Source organism: Chelonia mydas, chromosome 19 (genome assembly GCF_015237465.2).
Source record: "Chelonia mydas isolate rCheMyd1 chromosome 19, rCheMyd1.pri.v2, whole genome shotgun sequence".
In the NCBI taxonomy this organism is placed as follows: domain Eukaryota; kingdom Metazoa; phylum Chordata; order Testudines; family Cheloniidae; genus Chelonia; species Chelonia mydas.
The window spans coordinates 4,208,818-4,225,446 of NC_051259.2; the positions used below are offsets into that span (position 1 = coordinate 4,208,818).

At 47.8% G+C, this 16,629-nt stretch overlaps 1 long non-coding RNA gene across 2 annotated transcripts; it reads right to left on the minus strand.

Moving 5' to 3' along the window:
- Nucleotides 1-244: 244 nt before the first annotated feature.
- LOC122463320 lies at nucleotides 245-15,166 on the minus strand. 2 transcript variants are annotated; one of them, XR_006286562.1, is made up of 3 exons: nucleotides 15,057-15,166; nucleotides 3,819-4,046; nucleotides 245-2,886 (listed from the first exon to the last, which is right to left on the minus strand). It is a non-coding gene; the product is annotated as an uncharacterized LOC122463320 (long non-coding RNA). The 2 variants fall into 2 exon arrangements; XR_006286563.1 differs by lacking the exon at nucleotides 3,819-4,046 and having other exon boundaries at nucleotides 15,057-15,133.
- Between the last annotated feature and the right edge of the window lie 1,463 nt (nucleotides 15,167-16,629).

The following is a 16,629-nucleotide window of genomic DNA, read 5'->3' on the forward strand; positions in this document are numbered from 1 at the left end:
ATCCTCCCCTCCCCCCAAAATGAGAAAGTGAAAATTCTCATGGGACAAATCAAAACTTTTCCCAGAAGTGTCTATACAGCACCTCCCTTCTAAATCAGAGTCAACGTCATTTTGTCTTCTTTGGTTATCAAAATGTAGGTAATCAGAGTAACAGTTTGGTTTTGGCTTAAGACAAATTGTTGCTGGTTCTGGTCTAAACTGAAGTATTTTAAGTTGAAAGAAAAAACAGGTTCATTTTGAAGCATTGATTTGAAATATTTTAATAATTTTCAAAACAAAACATTTTGAACAGATTTTTTTGGGGGTGTGGGGAAAGAGCACAGAAGGGGAGAAAAGGATGAGGGATGTTTGATTTCCAACCAGTTCTAACCAGGCTACTCTGGAGACAGGGTGGGGCAATTCACTACTGTATTAGTCAAGTTATAGGCAGTTACATCTCCACTGAAACCAAATCCGGTGCGTCAGACCGTTAACACTTTCTGCAGCCCCTTAGGGAACCAGGGCCACAGCATTCATTCCTTCTCTTCCAGTCCCATCTGCTTTTTTGGTACCCAGAGTTTAAAAGAAACTGCTTTCTCTCAGGTCTTCCCTCTACAGGTATGATGCTCAGACTCACAAGGATCCTCATTCATTTGTACCTTGCATCTCATGTTATTTGCCACTGCACAAAGGGCCATGTGAGGGGGGCAGCGAAAAGAGAGCAGCAAGGTTGCCTACAAACCTGTCAGAAGAAGCCAAACTGATAGGAGCTGTGCTAAGCCACGCATGCCTGCCTTATCCGTGCTTCCACTACGGCTCTGGTGGGATAGTAGCCATTGGACGTGTTGCTGGGACAAATTCATCCTTTGCCCATAAGACACCTTAAGCACCCAGAGTCCATCCAAGAATGGCCACCAGAACACAGGCAGAGGGAGCCATTGCAACAGACTTGCAGAGCACCTATTCTGAAGATAACCCACTTTTCCAACACACAGGTGGTGGGGGGTAGGAAAGAGGCCCTCACGTCTGCTACGCGACCTTGGACTCCTGGGGTACACTTTCCTCATGGCTGGTCCGGCCACTAATTCAGGACTTGGAAATTTCAGGCTCCAGAGCACTTGCAGTCCAACCTCAGACCTAACAGAGCTAGACAGGGGAGGAGACAAGGGCACATATGTGCACCATTAAAAAAAAATAGGGGTGCCTCCCCCCACAACCAACTCTAACAACCTCAAGTTCTTGGGGGCCAGAAAACCCATTTCTTGTCCAGCCCTGCAGATCACCTTTGGAGCAAGCGGAGATGTTCTACAGCCATTCAATGGTTATTCGGTGTGTGCACTGGCAACGTGCCCAGCAGCTGCCCTGTGCTATTTGTAGGTGCCCATGCAGAGATTGTGATGTCTCATGCAGGGATCATTACATCATAGATTCCAGAAACGATGGTACTATTCAGCCCTTGGTGAACAGAACTCTCCATCCTGCCTAGGGAAATAAATGCAGGAACACATTGGTTTGGGAAGGTAAAACTAGTGTGAAGATAGGCATTTTAACACTGGATCGGAGCCAGTCAGTCTCCAGCAATTTGTCTAACCTCCATTAGAGGATGGTTGAGAGTCTGAGTCTTTCCAATACAGGATGCGCTTAGCCCTCGTTTCTGGCTCTCAGTGGGTTCTGGAATGGTAGAAAGAAGTCACTGCTCCAAGAAGGGGCTCTTCTGAGGTTGGACTGGAGTCCATTTTTCTAGCTGCTCCCTTAGCAGTGATGTCTGCATGTGACAGTTGCAGGTCTGTGTTTTAGCCCTTTTACCACCCTGGCGCATGGACAAGCATCTGAAATGCCCCTTGCAAGTCAGGAAGTGGCCAGGTTGATTTACACATCCCAGCTGACCAAGAGGCTGGGGCTGATCTAGCTCCTCAGAGGCGTTTTCATTTCAAGCCTGGTTTTCTGCTCAAGAACACAACAGAAGCCAATTTCTGTTGCATTAGCACCTGTGAACCCCAGTCATGGTCCAGGGCCCCATTGTGCTGGGCACAATACCAAGAAAGCCCTTGCCTCAAGGAGCCATGGTGCACGGCTGAACACACTGCTATGGGCCATACGGAATTTCCTTAGCCTGAAACATCTGCTCACTGCATGTTGCTGAAACAGGATTGCTGCATAACCACGGACGAGGTCCTTACGCACACAACTCCCACTAACCTGCAACAGAAGGTATTTTAATGACAGGTCTAATGTCCAGAAGGCTTAAGACAACTGAAATCAAGCTTCTGCTATGCAAAAGCTTCAGAGTTAGGAATACAAGTGAGGACCATTTAAATGCAAGACATGATGCTGCAGTGCATTACCTTAGCCTGTGTTACAAGGCTGAAAGTGGGCTGGGTTGCGTGAAGGGACACAGACCTGCCTGTGTTGACATAGGAGGTCAGAGGCAGGACAAGCACTGGAAAGGCTCCATAACCCAATATCAAACTTTGGAGCCATGCAGTCATCTGGGTTTGAAAGCCTTCATTATACTCAGCGACTACTGAATAACAGCCTTCCTGTAAATACCCAGCCAATTTGTTATGCTCATCCCCATGCCAATGATTACTAAATTAAGTCATAATCACTGGACACTTAAGACCAAGTGTTTGCTGATGAGGAATCCTGTTTCCTCTATTGCTCTGAAGTAGATTGGAAATTGCTCTGTTTGATGGACTACAGCTCCAAGTCATCCAGCCACTGGAAAGCTCTGTCTGCCAGCCAGCTTTCTGCTCAGGGCCAGAATTGACATATTGCAGCGATGAGCATTAGCACAGGATATTGGTGGTATTCTTGGGAGCCTTCTACAGAAGCCAGAGGAGCTTGATGAATGACGTGTCTGTTGCACCACTCAGGACGTACAGCACGAGACAGTGCAAGCAGGGCCTGGGTAATTGAAAAACAAAAATCACATTTCACGTGATTTGTTCCAGCAGCAGGTTCACCAGTGTTTTAAATTAACTCAGCCACAACTTCAGACTCTAGAGTCAGCCAACGCTAATAATGCCTCTTTTATATCCTTTGGTCTTCTATTTTTCTCATCAGTGATGAGAAAGCCAAAAACAAACAAACAAAATCATGCTACCCCATTAGTGTTCAAACTCTGCTACTTTTCCGGAAAAAATAGCCTTATCTTTGTGCCACAAGCACCTCTACAGGTTACTGATCTGGGATATTGGTGGTAATTAGCCATTAGAAAAATCTAACTAGGGACCCTAACTTGGAGCCTTCACATCAAGACTGGACCTAATTAGTGATGGGCTTATGCAGAAGGTCAGACCAGCGTACTGTAATGGTCCTCCCATCTGGCCTTTGGAGGATTCCCAGGCTTCATAGACTTTAACAGACCACGGAGAAGGCAAAAAGAGGAATTCAGTCCAAGAACTGGAGAAGTTGCCCCTTGCTCTCTTCACAAGAGAGGAAGGCAGTGGACTGGGACCCAGCAGATCCAAGTTCTGTTTCTGGCTGTGTCACCCACTCCCTAAACCTTTGTGCTTCAGTCCCCCATATCTGTCAAGTGGGGATAACAGCACTGCCTTTGCCCATTCTTTGGGTATTTAGATGGCAAGCTCTTTGAGGCAGGGCCATTGTTTTACTCGGAATTGTGGCACTTAACACAATGGTTTCCCAATCTGGGCTGGGGCTGGTAGGTGGTGTGATAAGAGAAATGATAGTAAGAGGCTGCCATTGAAGGAACCAGTAAGTGGAAAAAATTCATGGGTGTGCTCAAGGAAAGCAATCCCATTAGGTGGCTTGGGGTGGTCAAAACTTGACCCTACTGGGGTTGAGGGAGGTCTGAAAGATAGGGGAGAGTTCACCTGACAGCTCCAGGGCATGGTCAGCACCAGCAGGAACTTTTGTAGCAGATTGGGATCTTCACCTCGGGTGTCCCCCATAAATGCTGGTTCCCCACCCTTTAACATCTCACATCCTGGAGAGTACGGAAGCAGGTGGCTCAGGCTTGAGACTTACTACTGTTATGTACAGTGGGAAGGGGATTTAGAATCAATCCTTCAAATCCAGATTTGATGCTTTACATGAGGAACCTGCAAGATTGGTGGATAACATTTTATTGTAAAAAGAGCTTATGTTTCTTTATAAGGCAAATGCTTTTCCCATTGAGATTTCTGATGATTGTGTATTATGTTGCACTACAACTTTCAGTTCTCCCCACTTCTATGGTGTCCATCACCATGGAGTCCAGGCATTGGGGGAAGGAAGTGAATTATCCCTTACTGGGGGCTGGGGAGAAAAGAGAAAGAGGCTGAGAAGAGATGAAGTCATTTTATGAAGATGCAATGAGACAATTAAATCTCATTCCACATAGGAATAGTGGGAGGGTACTTAAAACCCTGTAAAGCCAAATACTCAGCTGGAGTAAATCAGTGTACCCCCATTGTTCCAGTGGAGTTATGCCACTTTGCACCAGCTGAATGTCTGGTGCTTGTGTTTTAAAGATACTTTCTTAAAGGAAAAGCACACACCAACCAGTGTTCACAGAGGAACCCCAAAATATTCCATTTCCCACCCACACCTGAATTACAATGAGGGGAACTGGTTCCTTGAGACAAATGAAACCATTCCAAGATGAAATGAGAAGTTGAGGGTAACCACATTGACTTTGTTAAAATGGGACGGTGTGCGGGGGATGGGGGGCGGAAAGAAGAACACAGAAATTTGAGAGTCATGTTCAGGATTAGCTAGAGCTTTATATATGAGAGAAAAAAAAAAAAAGTCAGCTGGTATCGGAGACTGGACATGCTTATAAGAACCACACTGCGCAAGGTCCTCAGCTGAGGTCAGTTACTGTAGCTCTGTGACTTCAGGTTACACCTGCTGTGGGCTCTGGTCTGCTGCCTTTTATTTAAAGGGTCAAACTATGAAGACCCTCAGATTTTTCTCTCTTCTACATACTCACCCCTGCCTCCTCAAAGGGGCAAGAAAGTCCAGCATTTAAAAACAAAAAAACCACACCTTAATAGTTGGCCACCCAACAAAATAAATTGGTACAGCAGTTGCAGGAATCAAACCCAAGTCTCCCAAGTCCCAACATGGGGCCCCAACTACACCCATTCTTCCAGCTCAGAACCAGAACTCTGTGGGGCAAGTCACAACGCACTGCTCATTCCTCATCTCACCACCCCCACTAGAATTAGTCACGTGCAGGCAAAAAGCTCAGTAAAACATTGCCCTTAAATGAGCAATGGAGAGAAATGTATCACTGTTCAGATAGAGAGCTTGCAGAGGGTGTGAAAGGGGTTATTTCACCACTAGATTTATGGACAAGATCCTAGGTCCACAAGGTGTATTCTGGAAGAGTGATGGTTACACAACATCTGGAGCAATTGGTGACTTGGACTCCATTCTACACTCAGCAGCTGACTCAAGAATTGACAAGTCAATGAGAAAGGGAACAGGCTTGTCAATTGCTGACTGTGTTGTGACCTCTAGAGAGGGACAAGCCCAGTAAAATGAGTCACATGACTTGTGGAGCCAAAGATGGGGAAAAAAGTTCTCCCTAGGATCTAAAAATTCATCTTTTTTTAAATCCAAGTATTCCCATGGTAACCAGTGAGTTACAGACCCAAAATGTGAAAAAACACAAAACAAACAAAACCCCCAAACTCAGATTCTAGATCTGAGCGGGGTCATACCAAGTCGCAGCAGAATGAGGCCTGCCCAACTCCTCAACCCTGAACTTGAGCAAATCAAACTCAGCCTTGTTTGGACCAAGCAGGAATGCAGAATTCCAGAGTAGGGCGGAAGGAACAATTAGCATCCCAGCTACTCTCAAATGCCAGGACATGGCCAGACTGCATCCAACACAAAGGATTTGGCCTTTTCTACACAGAGCAGCTCTACTGAAATGCAGCCATCTCTGGGAGTGGAGAGCAGTCTTAAGGTGGCCAGCACACTGGGGGGGGTGCGGGGGGTGCGAATTCCCTTCCTGCTATTGTGCAAAGCCAATGACAATGCAAGCATCCCGGGACCCAGCATTTTCTCTGGTCAGGTAGGAATTTGTGACCTGGCTTCCAGAGGTGCTGAGCACCCACAACTCCCAGTGAGGTTAGTGAGACAGCTGCAGGTGCTCAGCACCTCTAAGAAAGCCTGGTGGTCGAGTCTCTCCCCATTTTAAAAAAAAAAAAGGGGGCTCCTGCAGCAGGCTGGCTTACAATAGAGTCACCTACCTTAGGCAGGGGCTCGCCAGAAGGATGCCAAGCTGATGCTGGAATTCAAGCCTGGGATTCCAAGCAGCCATGTTACTAGACAACTAGAACGTTAGGTGAAGACAAGATACCTTAGAGGGGCCAGGAAGTGCCATACACCCATTCATTCCGTTAGATGAAATCAGGCCCCTTAAAAAAAAGTGTATCAAGTTGGGCTCCCCAAAAATCACTAGCCATGAAAAAGCCCCGCAACCTAGGTCTTACTGTACAGTGCTTATCACCTTACATCTGCTCCCTCCCCATAGTCTGTCCCTGTCTATTTAAGTTAGTTGGGAGAACGGAAGAAACTTGGTCATTAAAATTGAGGTCATGTCCACTGAAAGCCAGTTCTACATCAAATTCCCCATTGCCTCCTCCATGGAGCAGGTCCTGCCATATTAACCAACTTTTAGAAATTGTTGGCAAAAGCCAATGTTCAGATCCAGTGTCCCTAAGGATTTCAAATGGGAGAGTTAGCCTATTGATTAGTGGTCACAATTAGGCCATCAATGACAGCTGTCAGCCCAGGGGTGGGGTTGGAGTGAGATGGAGAGCAAAGGCCACTGCAATGAACTGTTGGGCAAGCGATATGCGCCAGCTGAGTCTTTAGATGTGTGACCCACATGGATCTCTGAATTTCTCCAGGTTGTGAGCAGTCAAGCAAGAGTTAACTAAATTACACTTTAACAGTGAGGTCAGAGTCATTGAACGCTTGTTGATGTCTAACCTTTTAGAGCCCAGCGACTTGCCTGCATAGTTTGCATAACCCACAAATCACCCTGCTCTGTAAATTAGTGCATTCTTTCCATTGTTCTTTCCCTCCCCTTCCTCCTTTGTCTGAGGAGGACAGCTTCATACAGTCCCTTGCAGGGCCATAAAAACCCCACCACTGTTTCAGGGAATGTCGAGTGACCTTGTGGCTCTGAGCTGAGGCCATTCTGATGCTCTGGCAGCAACTCAGAGTCACTATGGGCTTGAGCGTGAAGCTGGCTATGCACGTGCCCCCTTCCTCCCTGCATGAACTACCCACATTGGCAGACCCTGTGTGGTAAGGAGAGCAGTGGTCAGCAGGTGGCTACTCCCTTCTACACAGGTGGGCAGGGAGTGGGCATACAAGGGAAAAGGGTTGGTTCTGCCAACCAGCATGGAAGCCAGTACTGCTGAGCAAGCAACCTACACCAGGAAAAGGGCTGGCCCAGTTTCCTTCCTTCATGAGGAGAGGGGACACAAGAGGGAAGTTAGAACCAAATGTAAAGCCTGAGTCACAGTTCAGTCCCTAACCTGCTCCTTATGCAGTGCTGGTGCCCATATGTGCAGCCCCATCCAAGGGCCAGGTTACAAGATGCAAATCCAGCTCCTAGAATTGTGTCTCAACAAGCGATGGTTCAAACCACAATCCCAATTTCACATGCCCTGAGAACTCAGCTTGAATCCAGATCAGAATTTTGCAGATGGTCCTTCACTTCAGATCTGGCCAAACTCAACCACCCCTGACTTCCAAAAATCCAGAGACTGCAGCTTGAGTTCCAGCTCTGCACAAGATCCAGAGAAGCCCTTTCAGCAGGTGCCATTAAAGTGTGCTAGGGAGCTGGGAACATAAGTCTTCCAAGTTGACACAAGAGCTGGACAAACTGGTTTGACTGGAGCCAGAACCTCTCCACTAGCCATTGCCTGAAGTTTACGCCCAATCCAAATGACCCTTCCAAAGAGCACTGCATAGAAATATAGGGCCCAGCCTGGGATGTGTTCCTTCTCCAGTGTTGAGGAGGAGAGTTTGCCACTCTGCTCTTCCCATTCTTTAGGATGCAGGCCCTGGAGGAGTGAGGTGTTGCCACACCACTTTGGGGGACTCTCCATCTGGATCAGCTGCTCAGCATTGCACCCTGATCAGCACAGCTAGAAGGACCCAGTTGTACAGCCATCACGCATGCTGGAGTGTGCTTGCACAAAGCAGCCCCCTTGGAGTAAGCTGGCCTGCTTGTAGGAGGAAGTGCCCATCTGTAGGATAAAGTAAGGGTTCCACAACCAGGCCCCAACTCAGCAAAGCACATGTTTAAGTCTATGGTCTTCAGTGGGACTTTGGCCTGTGCCTACCTGTTTTACTGAGTAAAGAGGGTGACTTTAAGCACGTGCCTTGTTTGAATTATGGCCTCAGCATTTATCAGAACCGGAGCACAGTGGGCCAGACTCAGCTGGTATAAACTGCCCCATCTCCATTTACATCAGTAGAGCGTTTTCATCCAGGTTTCCATACATTCACCTTCTACTGAATCCCTGGCAGACTAGCCCTGCCCCAGGCTCAGACCCCAAGGGTGAGTAGCCAGCATGCTACCTGCCTTCCCATAGGGAAGATCCTAGAGAGAGCTCCCTCACTGTGCAGGGAGATCAGTCAGATCTCCCCAAGTCAGCTCATTTAGTTCTGCCCACCTTGTCCTTTCAGATGGGAGGCTGTAAGGACTTAGGGCGAACTCCTCAGCCAGTGTAAATTGGCCTAGCTCCAGGAGAGACAATGAAACTAAGGTGATTTATGGATGCTGGGATCTGGCGGTGTGCAATGCTAATAGCTATACCTTGTCACCCAAGACCTGGTCTTGAAATGCTGGCACAGCATCACATTTACCCAGCAGAGTTAAGGGAAGAAAAATGGCTTTACCCCCCCCCCCCCCCCAATGGCTACACCCCCCCACAAAAAAAACCCCTCTGCTTTAAGAATCTGGATGATGTTGTTCCAACACTTAAAGTCAGAAAACAGATTGGCAAGAGGAAATAAAAGATGCAACAAGTTGCCTGGAAACCAGATCTTATAAGTGCCTAAAAGTAATTATAAAAGCAAGAAGTCTGTTAAGCAGGTGGCTGGGAAATTGGAAAGCCATTGGAGAGACACCTCCTGCTTTTTTTTTTTGAAAAGAGAAAAGAGGATTCATCCTTCTTAGCAGCCTCATGCCCTTGCTCCTGACCCTGAGTGGCTGTAGTTAATGGCATGGAGAACAGCAGTTATGTTCACCCAACAAACCAGGTATCTGAGATTCAGGGTAAGAACCCAAACTTGAGGGGCAGTTTCCCCACTCCACAGCCTCCAAGCAGTAGGTTGCTAGGACAAAGCTTCCCAGGAGACCCTCATGAGCAGTGCTACTCCCCCCACTCTCAGGTAGGGATACTTGGAAAGCAGAAATAAGAGATTTTACTAGAAGATCATTGCAAGGGGCACTTTGGCCCTCAAGACTAATTGAGAAGGGTCAGCGTTTGGTTTCCTAACTAGAGCTGTATGGAAATCCAAGCCAGGCAGAGTATCCTTGGTATGGAATAGTTATAAACCCAGCCCAGGTTTGTCAGACGTATCCTTAAAGATAATGAATCTTCATAGTCAACCTAGATCCATCTTTGAATTATTCACTCAGATTAGCAGAGTGTGGGGGTCGGGGAGTCCTGTGTTCCTTAGTGGCTGGACCATGGAAGAGGTTTGAGTGCATTGCAGCTCCAGCTAATAGGTCTAGTTGTTTAGCTCTAAATGCTCAGGCATCAGAGATCTGGTTTAAGTGGATCCAGGGACAATGGACAGTTCAGTTTCAAACGCTCATCCAAGCATCTTCTTTCAGTACCACCCTGCAAAGCATGTGAGTGACCCATACGGGATCTGACACTGCAGCTGTTCCTTTGCTACTCATGGTTGCAGAACTGGGCCAGCAATAGTCATGTTGAAGACCAGGAAAGGGGTCTTGTCAACCCTCTACCTCCATCACACATCCACCAAGAGCAATTAGAAGGGGAGGCAATATGAGCTAGTGGTCAGAGCAAGGCAATCATGAGATCTGGATTCTGGCACAGGCTCACTATAGGACCTTGGACAACTCACTTTTCCTCCCAGTGCTGCAGTTTACCCATCTGGAAAATGGGGATACCTACCACCTTTGTAGACCACAGAGCCTCAGGTGTAACAGGCAGAGTGCTATTAGCACCTCGCTGCCTTTGCTATGCTCCAGGTCTCACATCCAGTAGGTCAGTTCTCCCTTTGCTTTCCAGGGATTGCAAAAGCTAAAGCTCACCCGCTCATTCCGCTTTGCAATCCACAGTAACTCACACAGCTGCATGCTCCAGAAGTCAGCAAACTGCTAATAACCCCGCCAGATGGCTGGCATCTGCACTCCACGAGCTCCCAGCCCATCATTAGTTAAGTGGGTCTGGTTCTCACACACCAGCCTCATTGCAGTCGTTTCCTAGCCAGTAGTGCTTTTACAACTGCCCAGCAATTTGGAGCCAGCTTGCTAGACGGCCTCCCTGCCTTGCACGGCTGCCAGTTTGCTCCTGGCTGAGCGAGCCAGCAAATCATGATGTGAAAGAGCAGGTCACATGACCAGGGACTATGGATCCTATACATGGATGGGGTATCCAGGTGTTAAGTCATAGTAATATGCTAATGTCTGCACATCAGCCCTCACAGCCTATGTGAATTGGAAGGCACACAGAAAGGGGATATATTCAGCCAGATCCTGCCCCATCTTTGGGCCTGAAACCCAGTGGATCAGGTTATGGGATGATCTCCAGGTGGCAAAGAACTGCCATCAGGGATCCTACACCAGCTATGCCCTGCAGCTAGTGTAGCTGGCATACCTAGGCATCCTTGTGCCATGGTAACTGTCCTGTACTCCTTGTCCATGCTAGGCTGTGGGCCTGCTACCAGCAGGTCAGGCTTCCATAACTGATTTGGCCTGGCTAGAGAGCTTCCCTTGCGGAGAGATAAAGAAGGATCTCTTGTGTAAGATCCTTCAAGGCACTGCCAGGTATGACTGTTACCAGCTCAGGTCAGGTGTGGTGCTCCCCTAGGTGGAGCCACGTGGAGCACAATATAGGTTTAGCATTCCACCACACTTATCCTCAGCTGCCTTAGCAAACCCTGGGAGTCCCAGGCAGTTGGGAGAACTTTGCATTGCCCGGGTCGTCTTCCCTTCCCCCCCACTCCCCCGCCCATTCCTCCCTGCCCCATGCAGCCGAGACACATCAGCAAGCCCTGGCCTCAAAACATAGTGTTGCACACGCACCAGGATGCGCATGCTCCCATTGCCCTGGGCTGGATGGCAGCAGAACAGCTGGAGGAGACCGGCCAGTGAAGCATAAGCATCAGGGCCTGGTGCGTGTTGGAACACAAGGCTCCAAGCACCACCCCTGCAGTCGTCAGGATGTTGTGAACGGTGGGAGTGTGGCGTAATCACTGTGGAGGCGGCCAGGGTGGCTGCAGATTGTGTTCAGGGGGAACAGTCCTACTCCTAAATATCTCTTTCGAGGGGATGTGGGACCAGCAAAGCAAGCCCCAAGACGCAGTGGAGTCTGCTTGGCTCGATGGCCCTCTCTGGCCACGTGTGTTTCCCTTATTCATGCGGCAATTCAACGAGGATCAATAGCCTGATTAAAGCACCACTGGAACCTAGAGAAACAAGCTTCCATCTCAGAGACATCAAGAAATATTTTTCAGTCATAAAAGCTGCCTCAAGAGGGGGAGAACAGTCTGAAAGGTCTGCTCACAAACTAAGCTGCTTAAAAGGGTTTCAGTGACTGGACTGGCTGACCCAGAAGAAAGGCAGGGGTGGGGAAAGAGGCCTAAGATTTAAGACAGGCCAGGAACCTCAGAGGTTAGTGCTTTAGCCTTTCTGGGGCAAGCAGGAAGGAGAGAACACACAAGTTTGGTGCATGTCCAGCACACCTATTTAGTGTGAAATCTGGCTATGCCCAGCTGGCACAGCTGTGTCGCTAAAAGCCGCAGAGTGTAGCCATAGCCTCGCAGAAGGTAGGCAATTGCCTGCTCGGTGCAGAGCAGCCAGCAAGTCAAACCTCAAGGTTTTGAGGCATCTGGAAGCACTTTGAAGATCTTGGCCCAAGGTGGTCAGATATATTGGACCAAATCAAGTTACTCAATTTTCTCTTCAGATGCTCCTAGTCCATGTGTTCCAGCTTCAGCAGAATGGTTGATTAGCAGGGTGTGCGCAAGCGGGAGCAAGCAGGGTCACCCCCACAATATCAGCAGGGGCACAGAACTCCACCAGGGCTGGGACAGAGAGCGAGCTCCTCTGGCCCCGGGCAGGAAATGACAGCTCCTCCAGCCCTGGGGCTGCAGGGGAAGATCCAGTGCCTCTTGCTGCTGGGAGAGAGCGAGCTCCATAGGTGGGGAGAACGGAGAGGCAGCTCCTCTGGCCGCATAGGGGAGAGGGCACAGGAAGTGCCCCTCCAAAAGCAGCCAAATATTTATTCTTGTGCACACCCCTAGTACTTTTCACATGAAAGCATTCCAGTGAATTTTGTAGACATAGGCCCCAACCCTGCAAACATGTAACTGCATGTTTAACTTTAGTTTGTGTTGCACACATGCTTAAGTGTTTCCAGACTGGAGCCTGAGAGAGAAATACTCAGGTTAAAAACAACTTTTAAAAACCAATTTCCTCACTCTCTTACTAATATTACATTGGAGATTATTAAAATGGAAAGAATTTTCCAAATGCAATTTACTTCCTACCACTTATTTTTTCACTTTCTTCATTTCACTCAACAATAAAAAGTTAACTAGTCAATTTCACATCGGTTTCCAGCAGTTCTCATCAATTTCAATTTTCTCTTCCCCTGCAATGAGATACTACAGGGGAACATTTAGTGCCAAACAAAGCAGCAGTCTCACAGCATGTGCACCAGTCACTTCCTCTAGTGCAGATCCCAGGTGCGCATCAGTTTGTAGAACTAGATCAAATCCTGAACAACGGTTTAAGTATTGCTCACCCCATGTAGTAGTGGGTGAGGGACACTAGCTCAGACCAACCCCATTCAGTCATTTCCACCACTAACCTTGTTCCAAGCCCTGATTATGCAGAATAGTTTAAGACAATCCAAGTTCACATGTGAACTTTAGAGTAGAGTAGTTGGGGGGGGGGGGGGGGGGGGAGTTAAACCCACAAAACAATGCTCATCTCAACCTTAACTGTGGAGCAGCAAGGTCCACTTCGTAACATCTACACTGTTAACCTGAACGAGCTTTCTGGAAATAGGTGTGTATTCCTACAGGAACATGCAGAGTCTTTCTGAAATCAAACCCACCAGCAGTGTATAAGCCACCATTAAAATGCAGCCACCACTGGTGGGGAAGACAGCAGCTGTTAAAACAGTTCATAGCAACACTATTACTAGGCACAATTCCCCCTTAGTTTCTTTTATTGTGCCAAATCAATGCAAATGTACTGGGTTCAATGGAATCACCACGGACTTACACCAGCACGCCGGAGGAAAAAGGCCCACTGCATTCAAATGCAGCAGCAGGAGTAGTGGACACAGGCCAAATGTAGCTGCCTAATTTGACAGGTTTCAGAGTAACAGCCGTGTTACTCTGTATTCACAAAAAGAAAAGGAGGACTTGTGGCACCTTAGAGACTAACCAATTTATTTGAGCATAAGCTTTCGTGAGCTACAGCTCACTTCATCAGATGCATACTTTACAGGACACCAGAGCTCATGCCCCTATTACAGAGTGCAGCAAGCTACTGGAGTATTGAAACCTGCACTCTCAATACATTTGAGATTCTGGAGCGAGGACTTGTGTGCGCCTCTAATTGTTTTTATCTGGATTGGGAGAGGATAGGTTAACAGAAGTAAATGAGACTCAACTGGAGGGGAAAAAGCCCATTTAGTTGAGATAATCACTCCAAAGCTTTAGTAACAGACTCATAACTCCAGGAGAGCACTGCTCAGGGCTCGGCAATCTGAAATAAGGGCCTGTTTTTTTTCCAGCCAGTCAATAGGTTTATTATGCAGCCAACTTACTTTTTTTTCCAGTGTATTTCTTCCCTTTTACCATTAAGATGTAAAAGAGAGGAGGATTAGCAGCAGACGCAGTAATAGGAAGTATCATCTTGCAGGGTATGTACTGACAGGGACATCACATGGGGAGAGGATGAAAGGAAGAGATAATGGCATTTGCATGAGCTCCGAAGAGCAGCAAGATGCTGTTTCAAAGACCAGATAGGATTAAAAGCCAGGATGAAGTGTCTAGCAGTGGTAGCCATTGCAAGGGCCATTGTGTTTAGAGCAAGGGAATCATAGGAGCAACAACAACAACCTCATAAACAGCCACTGGGTTTATCATAAGAGATAAACTCATCTGCATTGAACTGCAGGAGCAGAGCTAGGGGTAATTCCAGGCCACTTCCCTAACAGATCACTCCAGCAGCCAGTTACAGACACTGCATCATGAGAGTGAACCTGCCAGTGGCCATCTGTACCCCGAAGGCAGAACACTCCTTCTAACCTTTGACATCACACACACGCACCCCACGGTGCTGGATATTTCCCCTGGGGCTGCTATGGAGGTGGGGTGAATGCACAATGCATCTACTCAGAACTCAAAATGAGCCTTTGGGGAGTTCAGTTCATTCCCGCCCCCCACACACACACTCTATGCAGGTTTCATTTTTAACCACATTTCCTGCTCCCGGTTGGGAGCAGAGGCACCAAAATGATACAAGACCCTAGACAATCAGCAGCCCCTGCACCCAGTAGATCCACTACTAATGGAAAGGATCGACAGACAGCGCTTTCCCATCCCAGGGCTACACTGGGCTTGCTCAAGGTCTGCCCCCTTGAGGCAGAGAGGGAAAGAAGAGCTTCTCCCCCCTAGGTCCTGTCAGGGGCCCCTAAGTAGGAGTGGGGACACACACCAGGTCTCCGCTTCTTTCATCCCAGATCACGTCCTTCCACCTCCACCACAGGCCTAAAGATTCACCCCTTCTGCAGCACCCCCAAGCAGCTTGACTTTACCCATCCACTTACCGTGTCAGGGTTTCTTCCTTTCCCCCCTCTTCCCAGCCCTCCTCCACCAACCTTTGTTCAGGGATCCACAGCCAGCTTGATGCAGCCACTAGGAGCTCATACCACCACTTCATCCCACTTCAACTGCCCTTCTCCTGCCCAGTCTGCTCCTTATATCCCTGGCATTCCTTCCCAGCATGCCTTGCTGCAGCCTACAATCCCCAGGGTCTCTCTGGAAACTACAGCTCCCACAATTCTCTTGTGCCATGATAAACCAGGAGGAGGGGCTGCGCACAGCCTATAACTTCCCTTAAAGGGCCAGTACCCTGTTACAGGGACACACACAACATGAATAATTCAGGAAACTTCAGACATTGAGGGATTCCCTCCTTTAGTGGAAATAGCTCTTTATAGTACTTCGTTTCATGATTCAGTGGTTCTGATGAAAATAAATTGTGATGGTAAAAGCAAGGGGGACCTCAAGGGGCTGGTGTAACTCGCTGTAGCTCCATTGAAATATATAGGGCATCACTGATTTGCACCAGCTGAGGATCTGGTTTCAAATCTGCATGCAATGTATGGCACTCTGGCCCAGGTCCTCAAAGATATCTGAACTCAGTGGGAATCAGGTGTGTAAATACCTTTCAGGCTCAAGGCCCTGAGAACTAAAATGAGTGTTGTCCCTTGAGACAAATGGATGGGACGTAAGGGACGTAACAGGCATTGTGCTGGTTCCACACCAGATACACTGAACCTCATCCCGCAAGATTCCCTTCTCTCCCCTCCATAGCATCAAGGACCTCTCTGTCTTTTGAAGGAAACTTCTGGCCCCAGAGTAATAAATCAATCACAACTTGCCTGGATGTATTTAAAATACAGCGGGAAATTTCTATCCCCTCCCACCCACTCCCAACTGCGGAAACAAAAGTCATTTGGGTGATCTTAGCAGAATTGGAACAAGTGTTTAGTGGTCTTTAAGGACCCATAAAACACTTCAGGAGTTTGCTGTTTTATATCTATCTTCTACATTAGCCATTTAAATTAAAACATTTATAATTAATTGTTACAAATCAATTCCTTGCACCCCTTTGGGGTAGAAGTCTTCAGTAAATTTTAATCTCTTAAGCAATAGGGTATCCATTTCTTTTACAGAGATTTTCCTGCAAGGGATAGATCAAGGACAGGCAGAGAGCAGCTGTAACGGGAAAATCAATTGATAGGAAAGACAAATTAATGCGTATTTTTCAAAAGTGGAAATGAAAAAAGAGGGCTTGTCATTAGGAACTCACCCAACAGGCAGAAAATAAACCCCCGCTAGTCAGTGGATCATTGAGGTGATTGTATCAGAAGGGAGCTGATTGATGTGACGCAGAACTCCACAGCAGCTCTGCACCCATTGCAATGTGCAGTACCACACAATGCCGCAACAGAGCTCCTGGATGCTCCCCTTGCAGCCAACAGGAATCTTTGTCGCTGAGTCCCATAGGCTAACCCCCCTGGGCTAAGAAGAAAGAAGGGCTGGTGATTAAAGTGGTGCACTGGGACACAAGAGATGTGGATTCAATCACCTGAAAGCTGGCTGTGCATCATGGCCAGCACAAGAGACTGGGACTCTGTCCCTACCTGTGCCTCTGGTCTCAGTGCA